General features: G+C 37.0%; 1 protein-coding gene across 2 annotated transcripts in view; it reads right to left on the bottom strand.

Annotated features, from left to right (window-relative positions):
* Positions 1–27,574, bottom strand: part of LINGO2 (leucine rich repeat and Ig domain containing 2) — a 1,450,974-nt gene that overhangs the window by 821,257 nt on the left and 602,143 nt on the right. For both annotated transcript variants that reach the window (XM_027549067.1, XM_027549068.1), the window contains exon 3: positions 7,170–7,250. The gene's annotated coding sequence lies outside the window, so the exon portion shown is untranslated. The remainder of the gene's footprint in view (positions 1–7,169; positions 7,251–27,574) is intronic.

The raw sequence follows: 27,574 nt of genomic DNA, 5'->3' as shown, positions 1-27,574 counted from the left end.
ACCCTACAACACCCATTGAGAACATTAGCTCTGTGAGGACAAGCACTTTATCTATATTGCTTACTCACAGACATAGGAATTATAAGTGAACATGATAGGCACTCAATAAATGTTAACTGAATGCATACATTCATGAATGTGTGTGTGTATGTGTTGGTAAGCCAAGAATGGTAGCAGAAAAAGAGCTGCTTCTTGGGAACTTCTTATATCAATATTAGCCATAGCTAACATTTACCAAAATATGTATTAATATACTAAGTGATTATCTTGGTTAACATTCACAACACCACCATAAGATAAACACTGAAAGAAGACAAGATGGCATCCTGACCAAACCTACCCTAGAACCAAATAAAACACATGGTATTCGTGCTCAGACTGATCAAAGGCAGTTGTGCTTAATATCATTTATGCCATTCAATTCTATTTACTCACTGACACCTGAAACAGAATCAATTATAAGCTTCCTGATGGGATGCTGTCTATGGGGTAGCACAGAGTCAGACATGACTAACATGACTTAGCAGCAGCAGCATCCTACAAGGACCTTCAAATAAATCTATTACACGATCTACTGGAATGATAAGCTAAAAATAAACAAGTTGCCAGGAGAAACCCACCTCCCAGTTTGGAGTGCTGAAACTGGGGGGAAGTGTGTTGCATCATCTCCTTATTGGAGACACTCTACACAGAATGAAGAAGAACCATACCATGAATAACATTACCACAATAAATGTAAACATAGGTTTCTGACATCTATTAACACAAATCGGCATAGGTTGATTGTATTGATTGAATTTAGTGACCTTCTATAGAGTGAATACAAATATTTTAACAGTCTTATTTAATACACTGATAAAATTACAGCTATATTTACAAATGAAAAATATTCATATTATTCAGGCAATCCTCCTTCAATGTTATTTCTTGCTACTACTTTGCTGATTAATACTGGCTGGGAAAAATTGTGGTGTATATATTGTATGATAAGTAACAGATTGTACTCATTTGGTGTTACTAATTAAAACAAATCCTTAGGTTTTAAAACATGCATAATTTTGGCATCATCTAGTACTTTGGCCACCTCATGCGAAGAGTTGACTCATTGGAAAAGACTCTGATGCTGGGAGGGATTGTGGGCAGGAGGAAAAGGGGATGACAGAGGATAAGATGGCTGGATAGCATCACTGACTCGATGGACATGAGTTTGGGTGAACTCCGGGAGTTGATGATGGACAGGGAGGCCTGGCGTATTGCGATTCATGGGGTTACAAAGAGTCGGACAAGACTGAGCTACTGAACTGAACTGAGCTGAACTAGATGCCTAAGGCAGAATACTTATGTGGACAGGCTACCACTGTACCTATGCAGAGAAGTACAAAAGGGAATATTTGTAGTCAACATCTGGACTTTCCCCAGGAAAAACTCTGATATTACCCAATACATGAACTTTCTTATTGAAAGGTCAACACCTTATCCTAATCGTAATCCTAAATTATTTAAAAAAATAATAAACAAGGTACCCATAAAATATTCAACTTTAATCCATTCTGTAAAATGTACTCCTAGGGAACTAACTGTTGGGCTCTAACTCAAGAACAGTGAAATGGCAAAGCATATAGTTAGCAATGGTTGATGTTAAGTCATTCTTTTTACCATCATTAATACATGAACCTCAATAACAATATCACACCATAAGCAGTAGTTCCATCATCCTATTTTCATAGATTATTAAAGCCTCAGAAACCTCCCCTAAATTCCCAAAGTGACAGATGCAGTAAGTGGAAACCAGGAATGCTGCACTGGGTTTGAGATTGCAACCACTAAAACATTCTGCTTCACTATTGGAAACATGTCAGATAGGTGAAATTCATAGATTTGGGGAGCTAAAAAGAATCTTGAGGTTCACTTTCATTCTAATATAGATGAACTAAAACTGAGTAAACAGTTGACTTCAAGTTGATATCCTATTCTACTAAAATAGAATTATTCCAGGCAGATTAAACCTCAACTTGCTCAGAAAGGAAATGAGGGCTTAAATATTTCAACCCACATACTCCTGAATTTCTCTCTCAACTTCAGCTCTGAAGACAGCCTACTTATTTCACTTTCTTCAAAGTAATAAAGCCAACACTTCCACCCTCTGCCTCATTGGAAAAATTCATCATTAAAGTATTCCCAGACCAAGACTACATCCTCCAAGTTGCACTACTACCGCTGGGAGACAAGCCTAAACCAAAAATCCCTGAAGAAATTCTACATTTTTTCTAAATAAAATTTCTTTATAAAAATCATCTTAAATTAAGCAAACATTAGCAAACCTAATCCAACAATACATAAAATCGATCATACAACATGATCAAGTTGGATTTATTCCAGGGTTACAAGAAAGGCTCAACACATACACCTAGAGATTGTCATCCTGAGTGAAGTAAGTCAGACAGAGAAGGAGAAATACCATATGACACCCTTTATATGTGGAATCTAAAAAGAGATGAAACAAATGAGCTTAGTCACAAAACAGAAAGATACTCACAGACTTAGAGCATGAACTTATGGTTGTTGGAGGTGGATGGAAGAAGGGATAGCTGGGGAGTTTGGGATGGACATATACATACTGCTAAGTTTAAAACGGATAGCTGACAAGGATATACTATATAGCACATGAAACTCTGCTCAGTGTTGTGTGGTGGCCTGGATGGGAGGGGAGCTTGGGGGAGAATGGATACATGTGTATGTATAGCTTCACTGTTCACCTGAAATCGTCACAACATTGTTAACTGGCTATATACCAATACAAAATAAAAAGTTTAAAGAAAATCAATAAATGTGATACACAACATCAACAAAAGGAAAGATAAAAACCACATGATCATCTCAACAGATACAGAATAAACATTTGACAAATTCAACAGTCATTCATGACAAAAAACTCCCATCAAAGTGGCTATAGAGGGAACATATCTCAACATAATAAAGGCCATTTATGACAAACCTATAGCCAACATAGCACTCAAAGGGGAAAAGTTGAAAGCTTCCCAATAAATTCAAAAACAAGACAAGGATGCCTCTCTCACTAGTTCTCTTTTACATAGTATTGGAAGTTCTAGACACAGTAATCAGACAAGAAAACAGAAACAAAATGTATCCAAATTAGAAGGGAATAGGTAAAATAATTACTATTTGCAGATGAGATAATACTCTACATAGAGAATCCTAAAGTCTCCACTCAAAAACTGGTAGAACTAATAAATAAATTAAGCAAGGTTGCAGGACACAAGATTAATACACAGAAATATGTTGTGTTCCTATATACTAATAATGAAATACCAGAATGAGAAAGTAAGAAAAAGAAAAAATCCTGCTTAAAATCACATATCAAGAAAGATCCAGCATTAAAATGAATGAAGTAGGGCAAAGGCCAATATGCTGAAAATTATAAAACACTGATGAGGGAAACTGAAGATGATTCAGAAGAATGAAAAGATATACTATGTTCTTGTACTGTAATAATCAATATTATTAATATAGCCGTATTACTCAAAGCAATCTACAGATTTAATGCAATACCTATCAAAATACTCAGGATATTTTAAGAGAAATAAAAAAAAGTCCAAAATTTATAAGAAACCACTAAAGATCAGAATTGAAAAGGAATCATGAGATAAAAGAACAAAGCTGGAGGTATAACTCTCCAAGATGTCAGACAATACTGCAAAGCTATACTCAAAATAGTGTGGTATTGGGGGGGGAATGGATATATATTAATAGATCAATGTAAGAGAATAGAGAGTCCAGAAATAAACCCACATACCTATGGTCAATTAATCTATGATGAGGAAGGCAAGAATAGGCAGTAAAGGAAAAACAGTCTTTTCAACAAGTAATGACTAGAAAGCTGGATAGTCACATGTAAAATAATGAAATTAGAACATTCCCTCAAATCATATACAAAAATGTAATTAAAATGGTTTAAAGACTTAAATGTTAGATAAAGTACCATAAAACTTCCAGAAGAGAACATAGGCAATACCCTCCACTCTTTGACATAAGTTGTAGCAATATTTTCTTGGATCAGTCTCTGGAACCTAATTAAACTTAAAAGATTTGTACAACAAAGAAAAACTAATAAAACGAAAACAAAAACAAGAGCCTTTCAGAACTGGAGAATGTGAAGAAGAGAGGATATATGCATGCCGCTGCCGTTGCTGTTGAGTCACTAAGTCATGTCTGACTCTGGGACCCCATAAACTGGTGAACCGCCAGGCTCCTCTGTCTTCAGGATTTTCCAGAAAGGCATACTAGTGTAGGTTGCCATTTCCTCCTCCAGAGGATCTTCATGACCCAGGGATCAAGCCCGCGGCTTCTGTCCTGTCTCCCGCACTGGCAGGCTGATTCTTTACCACTGAGCCACCCGGAAAGCCCAGATATATGTATGTGCGTGTGTGTGTGCTAAGTCATTTCAGTCGTGTCCAATTCTGTGCGACTCTATGGACTGAAGCCTGCTAGGCTCCTCTGTCTCGGGGATTCTCCAGGCAAGAATACTGCAGTGGATTGCCATGCCCTCCTCATGGGGATCTCTCTAACCCAGAGATCCAACCTGCATCTCTTAAGTCTCCTGCATTGGCAAGCAGGTTCTTTACCACTAGCGTCACCTGGGAAGCCCCTAGATATATATCTATGTATAACTAATTCACTTTGCTGTATACCTGAAACTAACACAGCATTGTAAATCAAACAATACTCCCATATCTTCTTAAAAAATGGAATATATAATTCTTTCAAATTATAGGTTCCCTCATTATCACATTTGCTCAGGGCAGTTATCTTTGAGTTTATCACTGTCCTTTAATTTGTGTATTCAGTTCTCAGTTGGGAGTCTTCTATTCCCATTCTGAGCTAACCTATTTTACAGAGCCTTCTCTGTTCAATATGCCTATTAATTTCATTCACATTCTAACTGCACGCTGGCTATCACATGGGATACATTTACTTTCTAAACTTGAATATATGCTTCTTTGTACAACATAAAATATCTCTGCTATATTCATAATTTATCTCACTCTTAACCAATACTGATATACATACACATACATATTCTGATATTTAGAATGAGGAAAATAATTTTTTAAAATTCACCTAAAGTTTTCAGGAAATGAACATTAGCAATAACAAATAGGTGCAGAGTTCATTACCTGTGGGAGTGAGTGGGGCAAAGTTAAAATTTCCATCTGTCACTTTAGATGAAGATTGAGGGCAAAGGAAAAAGAGTCAGTGTCTGGGAGTAAGCAGCTGAAAATGGAGGTGAAAGTGAGCTTATTTGTTAGAAAAAGTCTCTAAAAAATATGGGCTCTGTCCTTTCATTCCGCTTATGATACCTGTTTTAAACTTCTGTTAAAATGAAAGTTCTCAGTGCAAATTTCCATATGGCTTGGATGTTTTTAAAAACCACATCAACATTAAATGAAATATTAATAACAAATGAATTGTATGTATTTCTCCTTCTTTTGCTGAAAAAATAAAACCACCTTCTATCTACTATCAAAGTATATCTGAAGACAGCCAGTGTTCTTTGGGTTCACAAGAAGGGATAGATGGTAGACTTTCACATAAATTCAACCAGAAAACAAGATATGAACTTACCAGGATTACTTGAACTGACCAAAGGAACTATGAAAGGCTATACTATAGAAATATTTAAAGAAGAAATAATAGTTCACAGTGTCTTCAAATCACGTCAAATTTACCATATTATAAGTGCCATTAAATGTTCTCTTTGATCGGAAGGGCCCTGTGAATGATGGACAGTTTTGTGCTGAATAGATGAGCAATTTCCTCTAATTCTCTTCACATGACTGCTCATTCTTTGCCTCTTAGCTCATCCAAGTTAACATAATGGAGCCCCTTGTAAAACGTTGAGTCATGTGCTTCAGCGTGCAGTTTATGATTTAAGTTTTATCAAGATGTCATGATATTTAAAATTTGAACAATTTAGTCTATTTTATGTATATTTAATTTCTTTCCTATTATGCCTTGAAATGTATTTCTATTTCTAATTTAAATTTCTATTTGAATGCATAGAAAATGTGTTTCATTTAGAAACCAAAACACCATTCTAGACTTATGTGTTTATGTTTGTATCTATTTCCGCCATTTGTACTTGGACAAACCATTTACATACAAGCCATTCTGTCTTTACTATTATTGTTTGTTTGACAGACATGCGAAACAGTGCTAGAAGCAGGCATATTTCCTTTCTTAGAAACTCATTTTTCAGATGAAGATGTTCTTTTCTTCACTTCTTGGTCTTCATGAGGACACAAGTGAGCAGCCCCATGTATCTCCCTTTAGATGTATTAAATGAGGTTTTCTTCATAGTTACTAGCCAAACCTTGTCTTCCTGGGCACCCTGGAATTCTAAATCCTTTCTCTGTAATCTCAGGTGGTGAAAAGAAAGCAGTGATTGCAAATGTTTTACTCTCTTACAACTGAAAACAAAAATAAAACAAATAATAAAAATAAAATTATTGTGATGCTTGATGAAGGACCACTAGTAGAGAAAGACAAAGTAGAAAAACTAATAACATCTCCCAAGGAAAAGAAAGTAATCCACATTATAAATACTCAAACCACTGAAGTAGTTTCTACTTTTGTAGCTGTAATTTTATAAACTATAGGGTGAGCAAATGTATATTTAGGTATACCCTCCAGAATTAATGAAAAAAAAAAAAAAGCCCAGATGTAACTCAACTACCACTTTAAATTAATAATAATCTACCTCCAACACAACTACCTCAGTCATAAATACTAATAAAGAAAATATCTTTAGCCATTAAATTTTATGTGTAACATGTGAACATGTTAACATAGTATTTAAAGAGACAAGATGACATTAAGCAAACAAAAACAGAGAACAGATTGTCTGAAACACATAATACATATGATAGTTTTATAGAGGAAAATGCATAAGCCTAGAAGTGGTTGTCAATATGTCAATAACTTCCCCCAGTCACTTCAGAGCTAACAAGCCAGAGGAACTACTTAATTAAATGTATGACCAAATAAAAGAAAATTTACTTTCTTCTTAGTATAAAGAAAATAAATCTTAATACAAAAAATAGCATTTCATTACATCCTGAAAATACAAATAAAATAAATCTGGCATTTACCTTATGTGATGAAAAATCCACTGGACACTTTAGAAGCCCAAGTAGCTCATGATGCAGCTTCCCAGTGGCAGTCTTCAATTACTATAAATAAAAGGTGAAAGATAACGTTTAGAACAATATATGTCTCTGTAGAGTGATGCTGATTAGCTGTTAAATGTTTATTATCACTTATCTCCATTTAAATATTAACTCCCTCTTTATTGCTGTTATCATAGATTTTGTTAAATGCACAAAATAGAAATGCAAGTTATGTATTTCTGGGACTTCCAAGGCACCAAATAGGCTCCAGATTACAAAACTACAAAAAATAAAAACTATTCAATCCCATCTTATTTTACTGGGAAAGGCAGTTGAAGTATGAAAACTAAAGCATTTATAATGGAAATGTTTTCTTATTATGTACACATTACCAATATAAATACTTTTCTGGTTATAACACTGAGTTATAAGTATTATGGGCTGTTGGCTCCTTGTCTCTTTTTACTATTGACTTCCTTGCAAGATTTAAGCAAGTATTTTTACTTTGTTTCATAATTTTCCTGGAGAAGATTCATAAAATGTGGAAAATAATAGTTATAAGTTTGATATGCTGATATATAATATGTAGGCATGTAGGTGGCTTCTACTTCTAGACAATATATACGATCTCTCTCTCTTTCTCTTTAGTTGCTAAGTTGTGTCTGACTCTTGTGACCCCATGGACTGTAGCCTGCCAGGCTCCTCTGTCCATGGGATTTTCCAGGCAAGAATACTGGAGTGGGTTTCCATTTCCTTCTCCAGGGGATCTTCCCAACCCAGGAATCGAACCAGGGTCTTCTGTGTTGTAGGCAGATTCTTTACCAACTGAGCTATGAGAGAAGCTCTATACTATACAGAGTTCATAAATTAATAATACTGTTTGTATAGAATGGGACTATATTCCATCCCTCTCCTACATCTCCCTCAATCCAAACCTAATGCATAGTCCTCAGGCACGAATCCAAGTCTCAGGCATGCCCTCAATAAAGCAGCATCATGGACATTCTACCTCCCACCCCTTTCTGAAACTCTAATCCAGTAAGTGGCAAAGAAGATGAGAGTAGGAACAGAGACAGTGGGGGAAATGGTGTTTCTAACTCGGAAGTATAACTTTGTCAAGGGATGTGTGGCACATTTGAACGGAAATAAACGAGCATCTTCTTATCCCATTGTAAGAGGGTCATATAAGTTCATGTTTTAAGGGCTGGATTCATGTAAATTACATTACTAACTCAGTGTTTCTAAAAGCTGCTATCAGAAACTGTGTGTGTGTGTGTCTGTGTGGATTAGTCACTCAGTTCATCTATTTAGTATATATAGATGCTCAGTATCTATAGATACTCTTTGCAATCCTATGGACCGTATAGCCTGCCAGGCTCCTCTGTTCATGGGATTCTCCAGGCAAGGATACTGGAGTGGGTTGTCATGCCCTCCTCCAAGGGATCTTCACAACCAAGGGGCCAAATCCACATCTCTTACATCTCCTGAATTGGGAAGAGGGTTCTTTTCCACTAGCGCCACCTAGGAAGCCCCAATATAGATAGCAAATATCTATATACACTTAATACTTATATGTTTACACAAATATATAGGTATTTGCATATAATATATAGCATATATATACATATATAATTTTTTACTAGTTCCCCCACTACGTGCTCTTTCATTTCTTTTGTCTGCTCTTGAGTATTAGAACTCACTTTGAAGAAAAATGCTTTCCAGACAAATAAATTCTGTATAGTGAATAACACGTTGGGTTAGATTCCAGAAAGACATCAGAAGCTACATTTACATTAGAGAGAAACAAACTTTGAAAGAAAATGTTAAACACTTTTGGTGAGAAAGAGAACACTCTAAACGTCATAATAATGGGACGCTAGGCAAAAACTACTGAAATGCCAAAAATGACTGCACAGCGTTTTAGAAGTTTCTGGATGTCCTGTAGAATTCTCCTGCTTTCCTAAAAACACATCAGCTAGTCCAGTGCCTCATCACTTTCTAACTCTGTGTTAACAACTGACTGGCTGGATCTCATTTTGCTATTCATATCTAAACAATTCTGAACCTTTATTGAACGGTCTCTGTGACAAGTGCTGTAATAGGTATTTTCATATGGTGATCTCATTTAATCAGTAAAGATACACACAGTGCCATACTTTGCAGACAGCCGCCACTGTCCTATATTATATGTCTCAGCATAAAGTCACTAAATTGGAATTTGCATGTTCCATAAAATAAAGTGCTACCTGCAACTAATTATAAGTTTTGTTTTATATCATTAAGTCACTTAAAATATTTTTTAATGTCTAAAGTGTTTATCGAATAATTACAAATATATATGGAATGTGAAAGCTATCAAATAAAATCTACCGTTTAGTTAATTGAAACATATTTTAATGTTTCAGTGGAGTAGGGAGGTGATCCTGGAATATCACAAGTCATTTTCTTATGATCATATCTAAAAATATGACATCTTTAATGAAATAAGAATGTGTATTATATCAGGATTTCCTAATGTTGCTTGGAGAAGACAATTTAGTTAAGATCAAATACTGTTTAAGAAAGATATAAAATAAGCTCTAACAGCAAAGTAAATGGCATATATGCAAAAGAAGTAGCCAGCTATAAAGAACGAAAGAGATTATTTTGTTAAATGAAAAAAAAAGGAAAGAAAGAAAACAATGGTTGGGTCAGGTAAGGTAGTGGATAAAGAAGATGGGGGAAATGTCTTGATAAAACCCAAAAAAGTATGTGTATCTGTGTGTATTTCTTTTGGTGGGAGTTGAAGGAGTACAGCTATCTAAAGAGAAATTCCTTCTGAGTTTCCTGGGTTATTCATGGAATACTGAAGAAAAAATTAAAGCTATAATTCCTAAAAATGAAATCAATGGTTATAATAATGGGGTCAAGAATCTGATCTTTGATACAGATCACCTTCTGGATAAAATGTAATGGATAAGGTAAGAAGTCAGGTCCAGATGTGGTCCTAGATCATGTGACTCATTCCTCTTAAATTGAGGAGATCTTTTTTTTTCCAGTAGTCACATATGGTTGTGAGAATTGGACTATAAAGAAAACTGAGTGCCAAAGAATTGATGCTTTTGAACTGTGGTGTTGAGGAAGACTCTTGAGAGTCCCTTGGACTGCAAGGAGATCCAGCCAGTCCATTCTAAAGAAAATCAGTCCTTAATATTCACTGGAAGGACAGATACTGAAGCTGAAACTCCAATACTTTGGCCACCTAATGCGAAGAACTGACTCATTGGAAAAGATCCTGATGCTGGGAAAGACTGAGGTGGGAGGAGAAGGGGATGACAGAGGATGAGATGATTGGATGGTATCATAACGCCATGGACATGAGTTTGAGTAGGCTCCAGGAGTTGGTGATGGACAGGGACGCCTGGTGTGCTGCAGTCCATGGGGCCGCAAAGAGTCAGACATGACTGAGTGACTGAATTAAACTTCACAACAAAGGGATCTAGGAAAGTAGCAGGAAAATAGTAGTAACAGAGTAAATACTGCTCACAGGAAGCAGAGGCAAGGAATGAAAAGTCAGTTTCATAAAAAATGATCAGTGTAGCTTGGCTGAGCTAGAATAGCTCAGAACAAAGAATTTGAGGAAATATACCCTCAACATTTTGAGTGAGGCACACAATTTGAGATAAGTGATAATGCCTGCTGCTGCTGCTACCAAGTTGCTTCAGTCGTGTCCGACTCTCTGCGACCCCATAGACGGCAGCCCACCAGATTCCCCTGTCCCTGGGATTCTCCAGGCAAGAACACTGGAGTGGGTTGCCATTTCCTTCTCCAATGCATGAAAGTGAAAAGTGAAACGGAAGTTGCTCAGTCTTGTCTGACTCTTCGCGACCCTATGGACTGCAGCCTACCAGGCTCCTCCATCCATGGAATTTTCCAGGCAAGAGTACTGGAGTGGGGTGATAATGCCTAGCACACAAGAAAAGGGGACTTGATGAATGCGCATCTGCAAGTATTTAGTAAACAGAAGATAGCCCAAGCCAAGTAAAAAATAAAGAATAATCTGTTTACATGCTTAGATTGTTCAATAAAGTCACACTTATAGCTGGCAATTTACCTAATAGAATCCTGAGTACCAACTTGGAAAAGGTACATAAAATTTAAACGTAATTTTTTACCATAGGTGTACAAAAATTATGTGTTTCCCCCCAAGATCACATGAGTAGTTATGACATAAATATACGACAATATTTTAAGTCTTCTGGCTTCCAAGTCAGTTCCCTTTTCATTAAGTGATATTGTTTGCCTTATTTACCATCTCCTATATTAGATGTGTGCGTGTTAAGTTGCTTCAGTCCTGTCCGAGTCTTTGCGACCCTATGGACCATAGCCTGCCAGGCTCCTCTGTCCATGGGATTCTCCAGGCAAGAACACTGGAGTGGGTTGCCATTTCCTCCTCCAGGGGATCCTCCCAAGGACTGAACCCATGTTTCTTATGTCTCTTGCATTGGCAGGTGAGTTCTTTACCACTAGCGCCACAAAGGAGTCTCTATTACAATTGAATCCCAAATGTGTATAATACTAAGCACATGAGGACTGTAAGGACAGCACTGGGTTGATGTGGGGATGAACATATAGTGAATTTACCACAGTCCCCAGCACTTGGTGTGTGATTAAATGGTAGCTGTTATTATTATCTACAAAATGAGAAAAAATATTAATAAGAGGATGATACAGTGGTAAGGAGAAAAAAAAATATTCAAGGGATCAATGAACATACTATAACACCAATTTTAGGTGGATTAATATTTTTAACATACAACCAGGGCTGACTTAACCCCTATTCAAACAAAAGTGACTTTAATTCCAAGGTTAGACATATATCATTATAAATTATAAAAGAACCACTCTTTTATTTACTTCTTTAAACAATATAATAATATTTTAAATTGATTCAAACAGAGGGAAGAATATACTTTAAGGAGTATTTGAAAACAAGGGGAAAAACAGCCATCTTCCTGAACCTTCAATGCTATTTTAGAGGGAAAACATTCCTACACAGTGAATATTTATAGATACGAATACCATTTTGTTAGGAATTTATATCTCTACCTTCATAAGTGTTTAAGAGGAAAAGTCAGAAAAATCTCTGCTTTAAATAAAAAGGTAGACAATTTTACCATTCTTCTCTCGTTTTCCACAACATTTTCTAGTGATTCTTATACTTTATTTCAAAGTGAGGGAAAACAGAGATCCCCACCCCCCACCAAGGAAATATGTAGTATGTATATGGCATCTTCTCCTAAATGTAAAGTAGTTCTCTCACAGAATTTTTTATCCACTATTATTAACACTTTGGAGAAGGCAATGGCAACCCACTCCAGTACTCTTGCCTGGAGAATCCCATGGACGGAGGAGCCTGGTAGGCTGCAGTCCATGGGGTCGCTAAGAGTCGGACATGACTGGGCGACTTCACTTTCACTTTTCACTTTCATGCATTGGAAGAGGAAATGGCAACCCACTCCAGTGTTCTTGCCTGGAGAATCCCAGGGACCGTGGGACCTGATGGGCTGCCATCTATGGGGTCGCACAGAGTCGGACACGACTGAATCGACTTAGCAGCAGCAGCAGCAGTAGCAGCAGCATTAACACTTAGTATACAATAGTCTGTGGGCTCTATGCAACCTAATTCTCAATTGATGTATTTAAGAACCTTTATTTAAACATATGGGGTTTCCTGGTGGCTCAGTGGTAAAGAAGCCACATACCAATGTAGCAGACACAAGAGATACGGGTTTGATCCCTGGGTCAGGAAGATCCCCTGGTGAAGGAAATGTCAACTCACTCCAGTATTTTTGCCTGGGAAATTCCACGGACAGAGGAGCCTGGAGGGTTGCAGTCCATGGAATCTCAAAGAGTTAGACAAAACTGAGTGACTAAGCACAACAAACACAACATTAGAATAGAAGGAAAAGGTGAAATAACATGCCTACTATGTGCCTGGATATGGATGGCTTAAAGAGATTATTTAATTTAATCATCATAAAATAAATCATGTGAGATAGATACTACTCTCTCTTTAAAAATGCATAACTGTGATGACTTGGGTGGGAAGGGAGGGGTGGGAGCGAGGTTTAAGAGGGAGGGGATATATGTAAACCTGTATGTATAGGTGATTCACTTGTTGTACACCAGAAACCAACACAACGTCATAAAGCAATTATCCTCCAACTAAAAAATATAATTAAAAAATACAGAACTGAGGCTTAGAAAATGACACAATAATTTTTTTCAAGATCACAGACCTTTCCGTTATGTAACACTCCCTTCCAAGCACTAGCTATGGATACCTTTGGTCATGGGACTGGTTAGAACAAACGTTAAACTGAATGCAATGGTGCTTAATAAAACTCGAAACCTGTAATGAGTGTAGTAGGCCAGAACTGGATGAGTTAAGTGTTGTATCGTCAACATTTCAGGATTGTTACATGAAAATGAAAGTCGGAATAAAAGCTTTTCCTTCTTTTGTGTATTTTTGGCCACTGTTTCAAAAAATGGTTATTAAAATGTAATAAATCTGTTTTATAATTAATGTCAAATTTTGGACTTACTTGAAATTTTTATTAAGATTTATAAAAGTACAATACCCAATACCTTATAAAGGTGTATTTGTGTGAAAATAAAAACTAACTTGCTTAAGTAATAATACGATATTCTTAACAAATTAGATAACATAAATAACATTCCCTGGGAACATAAATTTATTCAACATTACTTTTCCATTAGCATTGAAAAAATATAATATACCATCCATTTAATCTTAATTTGAATATAACAAAGTAGCTGCATAAATCTTAATTTTAATATCATAAAATAGCTCTGCTAAAACTGAGTGAGGCTATATAATTCATAATTCTATAATATAGTAAATAGGCTATACTATTTTCTAGAGCACCTGAGGGTTTTTAGAAGGGAAAAGGAGAAATGCGTCCACTGAGTAATTCATTCACTGAGTCTTGCATTCACTAGAAATTTTTAATATTAAATTTAACATTGTTTTTTCAAGTTAAATGACAGTATTACTTGATTGAATCACTCCACAGAGATTCCACTTATAGCATGCTTCCCTAGAGCATGCCCAAAGAGAATTCTGCCCTTAGAGTACAGTAAATTTATTTGAGCATGAAATGCACATTGCCTGTTCTTCATATAGAAAAATAATAATAAAATAAGGAATTTTGATTCCTTTTTAAGTTGCCTTGCTTACATCTGCTTTGTTTGGTGGCTCTCAGCAGAATGACAAGGACTTGAATCTGGATTGCTTTGGTGGTTTATATTTCCTTTTATTCTTGACTTTCTTAGAGATGTACATGGCAGAGATACTGGTACTTTATTTGCTTTAATCTTTCAAAACCCAAGAGTGAAAGAAATACGCTGTTATCTTTTTATTAGGTCAATCAAGTCAAAAGTTTTCATTGTGCTTCAACTTTTAAAAAGTTGAAATTCTACTGCACCTACAAATTTTGCAAGTGAACTATGTATTTCATTGGCTATTAAAACATATTAAAAAAATCTATTTCTTTAACATATACACACATACATATAAAACAATTTTGTGCTTTGTACACATTAATATAATAATAATAACTGATATACCCTTAAAGCTTATCATATGCCAGGCACTAGGTACTTTACATCTATTTGCTCACTTAATTCCCACAAGAATAAAATAATACTATTTTTCTCAATTGAAAGATGGAAAATTGAGGCACTGAGAGATTAAGTAACGAAGTGACTAACAGAACTGGAATTTAAACCAAGGCAGAATGACCCCAGAGATGAGCTGTTAACAATAATACATCTCTGATTAGAAGATATTAGTAATGGCATTTTGATAACAGCATATACAAAAAAAGTCTTAACCATCTAAATCCACACGTAATCATAAACATCAAGCCACAGAAGTAATTTTAAGGTGGCAGAAATGGTTCTGTGAAAAATAATAGAGCTAGGGATCACATTGAATCTCCAGATTGCATTTGGTAGTATAGTCATTTTCACAATATTGATTCTTCCTACCCAGGATCATGGAATATCTCTCCATCTGTTTATGCTGTCTTTGATTTCTTTCATTAGTGTCTTATAATTTTATGTGTACAGCTCTTTTGTCTCCTTAGGTAAGTTTATTTCTAGATGTGCAATTCTTTTTGTTACATTGGTGAAGGGGATTGATTCCTTAATTTCTCTTTCTGATTTTTCATTGTTAGTGTATAGAAATGCAAGTGATTTCTGTGTATTGATTTTGTATCCTGCAACTTTGCTAAATTCACTGATTACCTCTAGTAATTTTCTGACACTAGGGTTTTCAATGTACAGTATCATGTTATTTGCAAAGAGTGATAGCTTTACTTCTTCTTTTTTGATCAGGATTCCTTTTATTTCTTTTTCTTCTCTGATTGCTGCAGCGAGGACTTCCAGAGCTATGTTGAATAATAGTGGTGAAAGGGGACACCCTTTTCTTGTTCCTGATATTAGGGGGAAGGCTTTCAGTTTCTCACCATTGAGAATAATGTTTGCTGTAGGCTTATCATATATGGCCTTTAATATTTGAGGTAGGTTCCTTCTATGCCCATTTTTTGAAGAGTTTTAATCATAAATGGGTGTTGATGCTGTCAAAGGCTTTTTCTGCATCTATTGAGATGATCACAAGGTTTTTATCTTTCAATTTGTTAATATGGTGTATCACATTGATTGATTTGCATATATTGAAGAATACTTGCATCCCTGGAATAAACCCAACTTGATCATGGTGTATGAGCTGCATGATATTTGCTGAATTATGTTTGCTAAAATTTTATTGAAGATTTTTGCATCTATGTTCATCAGTGATATTGGCCTATAGTTTTCTTTTTTTGTGTCATCCTTGTTTGGTTTTGGTATCAGGGTGATGGTGGCCTCATACAATGAGTTTGGAAGTATTCCTTCCTCTGCAGTTTTTTGAAAGAGTTTTAGAATGATAGCATTAGCTCTTCTCTAAGTGTTTAATAAAATTCTCCTGTGAAGCCATCTGGTCCTGGGCTTCTGTTTTGGGGGATATTTTGGATCACAGCTTCAATTTCAGTGTTTGTGATTGGGTAGTTCATAATTTCTATTTCTTCCTGGTTCAGTCTTAGAAGATTCAACTTTTCTAAGAATCTGTACATTTCTTCCAGGTTATCTCCTTTATTGCCATACAGTTGTTCATAATAGTCTCTTATAATCCTTTGTATTTCCGTATTGTCTACTGTAACCTCTCCTTTTTCATTTCTAATTTTGCTGATTTGATTCTTCTCTCTTTTTTTCTTGATGAGTCTAAAGGCTTGTCAATTTTGTTTATCTTCTCAAAGAACCAGCTTTTAGTTTTCTTAATCTTTAATATTGTTTCTTTCATTTCTTTTTCATTTATTTCTGCTCAGATCTTTATGATTTTTTTCCTTCTATTAATTTTTGGGTATTTTTTTTGTTGTTCTTCTTTTTCCAATTGTTGTAGGTGTAAGGTTGTCTAGTCCATGTTTTTCTTGTTTCTTGAGGTAGGATTGTATTGCTATAAATTTCCCTCTTTTGCTTTTGCTACATGTCATAGGTTTTGAGTTGTCATGCTGCTGCTGCTGCTGCTGCTAAGTCGCTTTAGTCATGTCCGACTCTGTGTGACCCCACAGACGGCAGCCCACGAGGCTCCCCTGTCCCTGGGATTCTCCAGGCAAGAACAGTGGAGTGGGTTGCCATTTCCTTCTCTAATGCATGAAAGTGAAAAGTCAAAGTGAAGTCACTGAGTCCTGTCCCGCTCTTAGCGACCCCATGGACTGCAGCCTACCAGGCTCCTCCGTCCATGGGATTTTCCAGGCAAAAGTGCTGGAGTGGGGTGCCATTGCCTTCCCTATCAAATCACCAATGGCATTTTTCACAGAAGTAGAAGAAAAAATTTCACAATTCATATGGAAACACAAAAGACCACAAATAGCCAAAGCAGTCTTGAGAAAGAAGAATGGAGCTGGAGGAACCAACCTTCCTGACTTCAGGTTATACTACAAAGCTAGTCACCAAGACAGTATGGTACTGGCACAAAAACAGAAATAAAGACCAATGGAACAAAATAGAAAGCCCAGAAATAAACCCATGCACCTATGGGTACATTATTTTTTGACAAAGTAGGCAATATACAATGGGGCAAAGACAGTCTCTTCAATAAATGATGCTGGGAGAACTGGACAGCTACATGTAAAAGAATGAAATTAGAACACTTCCTAACACCATACACAAAGATAAACTCAAATGGATTAAAGACCTACATGTAAGACAAGAAACTATAAAGCTCCTAGAGGAAAACATAGGCAGAACAGTCGATTACATAAATCGAAGCAAGATACTCTATGATCCACCTCCTAGAGTAAAGGAAATAAAAATAAAAGTAAACAAGTGGGACTTGATTAAACTTAAAAGCTTTTGCACAGCAAAGGAAACTATAAGCAAGGTGAAAAGACAACCCTCTGAATGGGAGAAAATAATAGCAAATGAAGCAGCTGATGAAGGATTAATTTCCACAATATACAAGTAGCTCATATAAATCGATGACAGAAAAACAAACAACCCAATCAAAAAGTGGGAAAAAGACCTAAACAGACATTTCTCCAAAGAAGACATAAGATGGCCAACAATCACATGAAAAGATGCCCAACATCTCTCATTATTAGAGAAATGCAAATCAAAACCACAATGAGATATCACCTCACACCAGTCAGAATGACCATCATCAAAAAGTCTACCAATAATAAATGCTGGAGAGGGTGTGGAGAAAAGGGAATGCTCTTGCACTGTTGGTGGGAATGTAAATTGATACAGCCAAATGAAAGAAGGTATGGAGATTCCTTAAGAAGCTGGGAATACAATCACCATATGACCCAGCGATCCCACTCCTAGGCATAGACCTGGAGGAAACCAAAACTGAAAAAGACACATGTATCTATTGTTCACTGCAGCAGTATTTATCATAGCTAGAACACGGAAGCAACCTAGATGTCTATCTACAGATGAATGGATAAAGAAGGTGTGGTACATATACACAAAGGAATATTGAAAGTGAAAGTGAAGTCGCTCAGTCGTGTCCAACTCTTTGCGACCCCATGGACTACAGCCCACCAGGCTCCTCCATCCATGGGATTCTCCAGGCAAGAATACTGGAGTGGGTTGCCATTTCCTTCTCCAGGGGATCTTCCTGACCCAGGGATTGAACTTAGGTTTCCTGCATTGCAGGCAGACGCTTTAACCTCTGAGCCACCAGGGAAGCACAAAGGAATATTATTCAGCCATAAAAAAGAACACATTTGAGTCAGTTCTGATGAGGTGGATGAACCAAGAACCTATCATACACAGTAAAGTAAGTCAGAAAGAGAAAGATAAGTATAATATTCTAATGCATATATACGGAATCTAGAAAAATAGTACTGAAGAATTTATTTACAGGGCAACAGTAGAGAAACAGATATAGAGAATAGACTTATGGACATGGGGAGAGGGGAGGAGAGAGTGAGATATATGGAAAGAGTAACATGGAAACTTATATTACCATATGTAAAATAGATAGCCAACGGGAATTTGCTGTAAAGCTCGGGAAACTCAAACAGGGATTCTGTATCAACATAAAGGGGTGGGATGGGGAGGGAGATTGGAGGCAGGTTCAAAAGGGAGGGGATATATGTATACCTATGGCTGATTCACATTGAGGTTTGACAGAAAACAACAAAATTTTGTAAAGGAATTATCCTTCAATAAAAATTAATTAATTTAAAAAACAATAACAGAGATAAATCTCTCTGAAGGCATCGTTCATTCCTACTTAGTTCACCAGACACTCACATGGTAGATTATCAAATACATAGTAAACCAGTATCCAACAAATATTTGAGTGTATTAACAAATAAATCAAGATGCCCATGTGAGCACTGGCATTTGTGCAAACCCGAAATGGAAGTGCCAGTTCCAAACACAATAAACATGTAGACTAGCCTGGATTCAGGATACATCTTCATTGGGTTCACAGTTTTCATTCCTCACCCTCAACTCCACCATGCAACACTTTCACATCTTCTCTTGAGTCCTAGTCACTTATGTTCCACTTACAACTGCCTCAATTCCTATTTATTAAATTCTTGTTCTACACTGCATTTATTTAACAAATGAGTGAAAAAAATCCAGTGTGATTCCCGTTACTATTTGTACACTTTAACTGAGGCTTTTGAAAGAAAATGTCATAATTCAGGATAGTGTCCTAATGTTGAGAACATCAGGCAATAATACCACAGGTCAAAAATCCAAACCCAGAAAATCATATGCCATTGTTATGTTATCCTGGGCTCTTCCTCTCTTGCCTGCTCAGGTGCATTCTAAATTCATTGACATGCTGTCACCTTTATTATCTATCTCTTGGATTACTCTCAGGGCTTCCTAATCAGTTTTCCTACTTATCCTCTTGCCCTCCCAATGTAATCTCTATATCAAAATCAGAATTATCTTAAAAGATCAACTGGATCACATCTCTCCATAAATGACTTCCCTTTGCACTTTGGAGATTTTATATTTTTCATTTTCTTCCAGTCTCTCTCTTTGCCTCCTGCCCTCTGTCTTTTTATCTTTCTAGCCACAGTTGAACCCTCCAGTCTAACTTCAGCACTCACCAGGCTATATCTGTGCTGAAAGTTTGGCCCCTTGCAGTTGCAAAGCCTGCACATGGCCTGTTCCTCTGTTAGAGCTGTCCTCTCCCCACTCTAACTAGCCATTTGCTTTTTAGGTCAGCTTAAATGTCATTTCCAAATGTATGCCTTATGCTAAATGGGAAAACTTTCATACTCTATTATGGCTTCCTCAAGTCTTCTTCCCTGTCATTTCTCAGAATAAGTAGTGGGTTTGAGTACAAGATTTATACCCAGACTCCTTGACTGAATCCTGAATGCATAGTTGCTAGTCTGCATGACACTGGAGAAGCTGCTTATTTTTTCTATGCTCCACTTTCTTTATTTATAAAATGAGATGCAATATTATCTACCTAAAGTGATAGTCATGAGAACTGAGTTAATACATGCAAACACTGAGAATAGTGCCCAATAATTATTATAACATTGCCCACATTAAGTACCCAATAAATGTGAGCTATCATTGTTCAGTGAAATTGTAATTATCTGTGTACTTATTTGATTATTTTCTCATAAACACACAAACCTGAGGAAATCAGCAACCATAGTAATATTCTTACCACCATAAACTTGGTGCTTCTAACAGTGCTTAACTTAGAAAGAGCTCAATACAAATACATATCGAATGAATCAGTTGAATAAATACATGAATCTATAAATGCACAAAAGAAAGAATTTTTAAAAAGGAAAGAATATGGATCAAGCATCTTTGGGCAGGTGGGACTTTGCTGTCCATGAAATTATACAATATAGACTTGGGATAATATGTGATGGTTTCACTTGTTTGGAAAGCTGACTAGATCTAAAGAAACCTTATTTATATCTATACAACTCTTTCACAATTCAAATGTATTGAAGAATGATTAAAACACCTGAAAAAAAAAAAAGGGAGGTTGTTTCATCCCCTTTCATTTCTGTCATGATTGCTTTTTAGCAGATACAAGAAATTTGATGACTCTCAGGAATAAAATTCTGATACAGTATTTCTGAGTTAAAAACAAACACACACACAAACAAAAATCTCTACCATTGTCAAAGTTCCAATACAGTTCTTCAGGACTGCTGCTACTGCTAAGTCACTTCAGTCGTGTCCAACTATGTGCAACCCCGTAGACGGCAGCCTACCAGGCTCCCCCGTCCCTGGGATTCTCCAGGCAAGAACACTGGAGTGGGTTGCCATTTCCTTCTCCAATGCATGAAAGTGAAAAGTGAAAGTGAAGTTGCTCAGTCGTGTCTGACCCTCAGCGACCCCATGGACTGCAGCCTTCCAGGCTCCTCCATCCATGGGAATTTCCAGGCAAGAGTACTGGAGTGGAGTGCCATTGCCTTCTCCGTCTTGAGGACTAGAGTACATCAAAAACCTTAAAGCCCACTTTCCCACATAATTCATCTTCCACATTTGGTTCTGATCTCCTTAAGTTGTTTTAAACCTGCTAATAATATAACCAACAAGGATGTAGATGCTTTTCAGAAAATTATTGCTACCCTCCTCCTCAGAAAAGAAAATATGACTAGATATCTTTAAAAAAAAAAAAAAAAAAAACCCTCGAGCTCACAATCCTGGTAACCTCTATTTTGATATAGATTTGCAGATAAAAGTATAAAAGGAACGTATATATGCCAAGTCCTGTTGATCTGCTTTTTTTGCTTTCTTAGACACACTCATTTGGTCTGTTAATGTCTTAGAGATATTGACTCATCTTGGCAAACACTCTGTTGACAATGTTTGTGTTGAACCTTTAGTTTCCTTCTCTAATACCAGGACAGAGGTGTTATTGTGTGTAACTTAATAACTAAGCCCCTGAAGACAATGTGAATCATGGATCAATTCTAGCTTCTTCTGCAAAAAATTGTGTTCCTTTTATAAGATATTGAGAAAGTATTGAACAGTGTTGTTCAACAATTCACTTATTCACTCTACATTTATTAAACAAATACCTTGGGAAGGGACTGAGACTGAAGGAAAAAAAAAAAAAATAGGGAAAGCTGCTGCCCTGGAAAAATTCACAGATCACCAACTCAGCCGTTTCAGATGCATTAGAAAGTCTCCTTTATCATACGTAAGTTGCATGTGGGAGAATTTCAATCTTGTTCTAATGTGTAGCTGTGAACCAGATACTCTATACCTCGCCTATTGATGAACCTATTAAGTAGATATCATGATACTAAAAGTTACCAAAAAGGAGACACCTGGGCTCAGAATTCAAAGTAAACCTCCCTACATTATTTACATAATAAGGAGCAAACCCAGGATTTGAACCTTGTGCTTTCTGCTCCAAACCTAAGCTTGCTGTGCTCAGTCTCCCTTTCTCTGTAATCACTGCTTTTTCTAACAAAGAAGATGAAAAGCTGGTAACCATACAGTTGTAGGGGATGGTTCATTTCAATGACTTCTTCTGCGAAAGGGGCAACATAGCAGGATTCACTCCCTGCCAGTGGTGATAGGCATTTCAGCCAGCCGTGCAAAGTCTCTGTATCTTATCACCACCACCTCAGAGAGGTGGTAGAGAGACCAATGGAGAAGAGAGAAAAGTGGGAAATGGAGGGGGAAAATGGAAAGCAGGAAGAAGAGAGGGATGTGGTCATAGCTGGGATGTTTTTGCATAGAGAAAGGCATGTCTAGGTGATGGAGCTGACCACCCACACAGAGAGGGTTCAACCTGTATTGGATGAATCAACTCCTGACCAACAGTCATATGCTTGCTGAAGGACCACAACATATTCAAATACCTTTCCAAAATGAATTCCTTTAAATTATACTTGTTTAGCCTAAGCACCATCTGAAGAATTTTGAAAGAAAAATCTAGTAGAGATTAGGAAATAGAGTGCAGACTAGAGAGAAATAGACTCTTCTCAGATAAAGTTTATGATTTGCTCACCCATAAAATAATTTTAGTCTAGAAGGACCCATAAAATAGTCTAACTTCAAGTCATATCTGAACAAACCAGGAAGTAGAGATGTAGAGGGACTGAATGGCTTGCTAACAGCGAGCAGAGCTGGGAGCAGATGGTAGGTATCCAGCTTCTATAGTGTATGTTCTCTGACTTACTTCACTCTCTTACACTGTTGCCAGTGCTTGGGCATGGTGGGTGAGTTTTTCTGTCCTTTTCTAGAACGGCTGATCCCTGAACATATGTGCTGCTCAGGAAAGGAGAGGTGTAGTCCCTTATAAGAAACGGGCCTGGGGACTCATGACAGCCTCTCTGAGTGATGCTTCTCAGTTCCCAGAACACTGGGACATCATTATAGCCTTGGAAATGATGTAAAGGTAGGTGGAAAGGGACTCATGAAACCCAAGTACCCTGGCCTTTCCTGAACTTGTTCTACATCCCGTGGATTGTGTCTTCTTGCACATCTGTGCTCCTGTCAAACCTTCCCTAAAAATCTCCACTTCTTACAAAGTAATCTACTAATGATAGAGTTATAATCTAAGTCTAGACTCAATTTTTATAGGTCATTCTTTAGGCTTTTTACATAGTTCTTATTAAAAGAGGATATTGCTTAGGGATCTTGAGGTTGTTTTAATTTATTTTCCTGAAACTTTTCTTTACATCCTTATTCATTTTGCCAGATACCTTTATGAGACAATTTTACTGTTACTGACATAATTCTACAGTCATGAGTCTATATTCTGTGTTCTCAGCAATATGATTTGAAGTTAATAAACTATTAATGATTTATGAAACTATTAATATATTAATTATAAATATCTATAAGTTTTTATAACTTGAATATAGGAAGATGCTTATAGAAAGCTGGTTCTATTTATTTAGCAGATCAGTGTTTATTATTTTAAAAACACAGAAACTAAAGTGAAAGTGAAGTCACTCAGTAGTCTCCGACTCTTTGTGACCCCATGGACTGCAGCCTACCAGGCTCCTCCCTCCATAGGATTCTCCAGGGAAGAATGCTGGAATGGGTTGCCATTTCCTTCTCCAGGGGATCTTCCAGACCCAGGGATCGAACCCAGGTCTCTCACATTCCAGGCAGATGCTTTAACCTCTGAGCCACTAGGGAAGCCCAACAGGAAAAAAAAAAAAAACTTAAATTTTAATTAAAGCTGTTACAGGGAGATGCCTTTGAATAAGGGTGGCAAAACACATATTCTCTGATATAAATTATGCAATTAGGTGGTCAAGTGATTAAAAACTGGAGAATAGCTAGAAAGAATGATTTGAGTATCAAATGATTTTGAGTACCTCCCTCTGGCCTGAGATACTAACAGAAAGAATTTATCCCAATAGTTAAACACACTATTCTCTAATCCTGACATTTTTCTTTTGTAAACGATGATTACACTTTATTTTTTTAAAATCATGAAACTGAAAATGACCTTAGTATAGTAGTTATTCAAATCAAAAGATATAGGCAGGATTGAATTCAAAGGTTCCAAATCCCTACTTCAGTTTTTAAACGTGTCTTCTGTAAAAGTCCCTTTGGCTTGACCCAGTATTTACAGTAATTATTTATATATTTCCTAGCATTCATCTATTTGCCCACAAAGGTCAAAGCTTTGTATAGCTTTGTATACAAAGCTTTGTATAGAGAAAGCTATGGTTTTTCCAGTAGCCATGTCTGCATGTGAGAGTTGGGACATAAAGAAGGCTGAGTACCAAAGAACTGATGCTTTCGATTTGTGGGGCTAGAGAAGACTCATGTGAGTCCCTTGGATAACAAGGAGATCACACCAGTCAATCTTAAGGGAAATCAACCCTGAATATTCATTGAGTGGACTACTACTGAAGCTCCAATATTTTGGCTACCTGATGTGAAAAGCCAACTCACTAGAAAAGACCCTGATGCTGGAAAGATTGAGGGCAGGAGGAGAACCACGTGACAGAGGATGAGATGGTTGGATGACACCACTGACTCAATAGACATGAGTTTGGGAGACAGTGAAGGATAAGAAAGCCTGGCGTGCTGCAGTCTGTGGAGTTGCAAAGTATCAGACACGACTTAGCGACTGAACAACCATGTTACATCCGACACTTTGTTGTTATAGCCAACACTTCGCCCACTGTCGTACCAATACTTCATTTTAAACCAGTGCACTGGTACCTTGTCTTATTGAGATTAATTTAATCTCAGGACTGACTGAAAGGCATTTCTGGCCTTATAAGCCCTCTCTAGGTTCCAGGTAATCACCACTAGCAAGGCAAATGAGCCTCCTAAATTTTTAGTCAGGTTTTGTGGCTGTCATGTCCCTGTCAACTACATACCAAAAGCTAGATGGGCACGTCTTTGACATCTGTCTGGTTTTGCACTATGCATCTTCCACGCCCTTTCGCTCTTTTTTCATGGAAAGGTCATTGTTATTCAATCACTAAGTCGTGTCCAACTCTTTGAGACCCCAAGAACTGTAGCCCACCAGGTTCCTCTGTGTATGAGATTTTCCAGGCAAGAATACTGGAGTGGGTTGCCATTTCTTCCTCCAGGGAATATTCCTGATCCAGAGATTGAACCTGCATCTCCTGTATTGGCAGGTGGATTCTTTACTGCTGAGCAACCAGGGAAGCCCAAGCATTTTTTTAAAACTGCCCTAAGTATCATCCTTAAGTCAAACTCCTAAGTCCCTTACCTCAAGCAATAAAAATATTGACCATTCCTTCCTCTATGCCTCAAGCAATTTGGTGCAAGCCTCTATCATTACATTCATCCCATCACATTGTAATTGTTTATATACTATTGAACTGTTGATCACAAGCTATAACTTACCATGCTCCTGTCCCAGGGCTTAGCATATAGTCAGGACTCAACAATTGTTTGTTTATGAAATAATCCTATTTATAATGTACTTATACAACCATAAGGAAAAGTGTGAGGTAGGATGCAATCAAGCTTTATAAGGGAAGTTTTATTCATTCATTCAGCATCTGCTTTGTGGCAATCATGTCTAACTCCTCTGTTTTCTGTAAAGACAGCCTGGGAGAAACAAGTGCTTAGTACATAGTAGATGCTCATTAAATATTCATGTATTTCCTTTTCCCTTTCCTTTTCCCCCTCTCTAAAGCCAATTCTCACATAAGGCTGAATAACACATTTGTCATTATGTACTCCTACTCAACTTGTCCTCTTACTCACAAGGATTTATTAAATTTTTGGTTCTCCTCTTCTCATTTTTTGGCCATTACAATTTTAAACCAATTTAATATCTATTCCTTAAGTTACTGTATCCCTCTTTTATGAATAGAAGAAATTTTAAAATATCTAGTGTATTATACCAGATTTTAAAGTTTATCTTTTTCATTCTTGTATCATTATATTTTAATCTGACTATTCTCTTCAAATATATTTTCCCCTCTGGTTCCTTCAAATCCTCTAATCTAGAGAGGTAGCAGTTACCGTCCTTAGAGTAGTGAGGAGAATAACTGTCAGAGTCAGACTTCAGTTGGAGTCTCTACCATTTTCAGGCTATGCAATTTTGGCAAGGTATTTAACCTCGGTGAGTCATGAAATCTTCATCTTCAAGTGAGGAATTATGCTATAAAATAGGAGTTAATTTATGCAAAGTGAAAGCACAGTGGTTGGTAAATAGCAAGTGCTCAGTTGACAGCTTTATTTATTACTTACTATTACAATAACATAAAAAATGAAAGTCCTTCCCAGGAGAACCTTCAGTTGTCATTAAATAAATTTCTACTTTTATAAGAATTACACAGAGAGTTACTCATGAGAAAAATCTGTGATTTTTTAACTTTCCATTTAAGGCTTTTATTTCAAGTCTATTAGATTTCTCTATTTTTTGGAATTATATCATAACTGTCTTTGATAATAATTGATCTTTCATTATTTTTAAATTTAGTCATTTTGGAGAATGATGCTCTTGTCCTTGAGGTACTCCTTAGCACACCTGAAAGTGAATTTTGTATTTTTACCTTTCTTTATAGTCTTTTTCTTTTAATTGGGGTATAGTTGCTTTACAATGTTGTTCTATTTTCTGCTGTATAGCGAAGTGAATCATCTATATGTATACATATATGCCCTCCCTCTGGACCTCCCTCCAACCCCTTCCCTCTCAATTCCACCCCGCTAGGTCCTCACAGAGCATTGAGCTGAGCTCCCTGTGCTATACAGCAGGTTCCCACTAGCTATCTATTCAGATTCCAAAGATGCCTTGGTGATTGCAGGCATGAAATTAAAAGACACTTACTCCTTGGAAGGAAAGTTATGACCAACCTAGACAGCATATTCAAAAGCAGAGACATTACTTTGCCAACAAAGGTCCGTCTAGTCAAGGCTATGGTTTTTCCTGTGGTCATGTATGGATGTGAGAGCTGGACTGTGAAGAAGGCTGAGCGCCGAAGAATTGATGCTTTTGAACTGTGGTGTTGGAGAAGACTCCTGAGAGTCCCTTGGACTACAAGGAGATCCAACCAGTCCATTCTGAAGGAGATCAGCCCTAGGATTTCTTTGGAGAGAATGATGCTGAAGCTGAAACTCCAGTATTTGGCCACCTCATGCGAAGAGTTGACTCATTGGAAAAGACTCTGATGCTGGGAGGGATTGGGGGCAGGAGGAGAAGGGGACGACAGAGGATGAGATGGCTGGATGGCATCACTGACTCGATGGATGTGAGTCTGAGTGAACTCCGGGAGTTGGTGACGGACAGGGAGGCCTGGCGTGCTGCAATTCATGGGGTCGCAAAGAGTCAGACACGACTGAACTGAACTGAATTTGCTATTTAT

The sequence above is a fragment of the Bos indicus x Bos taurus genome, chromosome 8, assembly GCF_003369695.1.
Source record: "Bos indicus x Bos taurus breed Angus x Brahman F1 hybrid chromosome 8, Bos_hybrid_MaternalHap_v2.0, whole genome shotgun sequence".
In the NCBI taxonomy this organism is placed as follows: Eukaryota; Metazoa; Chordata; class Mammalia; order Artiodactyla; family Bovidae; genus Bos; species Bos indicus x Bos taurus.
Note: the sequence above shows the minus strand (reverse complement) of the source record. Positions and strands in the feature narration are given on the sequence as shown.